General features: G+C 36.2%; 1 non-coding gene across 1 annotated transcript; it reads left to right on the top strand.

The window, feature by feature from the left end:
- Positions 1-463: 463 nt before the first annotated feature.
- On the top strand, positions 464-570 carry LOC126016907 (U6 spliceosomal RNA). Its single transcript, XR_007498592.1, has one exon. It is a non-coding gene; the product is annotated as a U6 spliceosomal RNA (small nuclear RNA).
- The last annotated feature ends 981 nt before the right edge of the window (positions 571-1,551 follow it).

The raw sequence follows: 1,551 nt of genomic DNA, 5'->3' as shown, positions 1-1,551 counted from the left end.
ATCAATGCCCCATGTCCTCATCTCCCTCTTTTATACAAATTAGATGCTTAACTTCTTTACATCATCCTTAAAATCCTGCTCCCCATGTGTTCACATTCAAAAGTACAATGCTGATTGAATTCAATATTTAATACTCTCCAGTTTTGTTCCTAAGTAACTCATCATAGCTGAGAAATAACACATGCATATACCATGTTTGATTTAAATTAATGCCTATGCTCTTCAAGGAGCTTTCAACATTGTACAGAAAAAAAAAACCAACACTTTTCCTTGGCCAATGCATTCTCCACTAACTTAAATAAGTATTTCACTCTATGTCCTCTCTCATGTAATCCTATTTACCCTCAAAACAGATATTTTGCAATGGCATCTTAAGTGAAATGCATCTATCCCCAATGCATCCTTCTTTTTCTACCTGATAGCATAGGAAGAATGGACTTTGCTCTTATTAAGGTTCAACTTGGTGCTCGCTTCAGCAGCACATATACTAAAATTGGAACGATACAGAGAAGATTAGCATGGCCCCTGCACAAGAATGATATTCAAATTTGTGAAGTGTTCCATATTTTTACAGGCACAAAATAATCCTTAAAAGATAATTTAAAGGTCTACTTTAAGACAAGGCAGGCCTAAAGCTACATATAACTTCCTCACAAAGATGGCTCTAAATCCCATGACAATTATTTCTCTCAAAGTCAATGGGCCAAATGTACCAGTTAAGAGAGACAGAGTGGCAAATGGATCAAGAAGCTGAATGCAACATTCTTCTGCCTACAAGAAACATATCTGAATAGTCGGAACAAACACAGACTCAAAGTCAAAATTGCAAGCACACATCAAGAAGGAAGAAGGGGCCTACATATATAGCTTTATGACATGGCTTATAAAATTAGAAAATGATCAACAAAATGAACCCAAAATAAGTAGAGCAGAAATTAATTAAGTAAAAACCCAAAATACAATCCAAAAGATCAATGAAAGCAAAAATGGTTTTTTTGAAAAAAATAAACAAGATTGAGAAACTACTAGTAAAACTCACAAAGAAAGGGAGAGATAAACTTAATAAGCGAAATTAGAAATGAAATAGGGAGATCACTACAAGTAATACAGTGATCCAAAGGGTAATCAGACATTACTTAGAGATACTGTATGCCATGAAACATGAGATCCTGGAGGAAATGGGGAAAAAAAAAGGAAAGAAAAAGAAAAGACATTATTGTAATAATGCTCAGGGACAATAGAAATAAGGGCCGGAAGGTGGTCCTCACGATATGAAGCTCACCACAAAGAGTGGTAAATGCAGTTAGAGAAATGACTACACTAAGAAGTACCGTGGCAATGTTGACGAGTGAGAAAAGCAGAATGCCTATCTCCAAGGGAGGGGGATGGGGGAAGAAAGTGAGGGGGGTCATTGCTGGTGGTAATTTGTACTGGTGAAGGGGGGCGTTCTTTCTAAGTCTGAGGCCCAACTGCAAATATGTTTGTAATCATGATGCTTAAATAAAGATATTAAAAAAATTTTTTAAAAAGGTTCAACTGGGCCGGAGAGAT

Source organism: Suncus etruscus, chromosome 8 (genome assembly GCF_024139225.1).
Source record: "Suncus etruscus isolate mSunEtr1 chromosome 8, mSunEtr1.pri.cur, whole genome shotgun sequence".
In the NCBI taxonomy this organism is placed as follows: Eukaryota; Metazoa; Chordata; class Mammalia; order Eulipotyphla; family Soricidae; genus Suncus; species Suncus etruscus.
The sequence above is the reverse complement of the archived record's forward strand: the minus strand, read 5'-3'. Positions and strand labels throughout refer to the sequence as shown.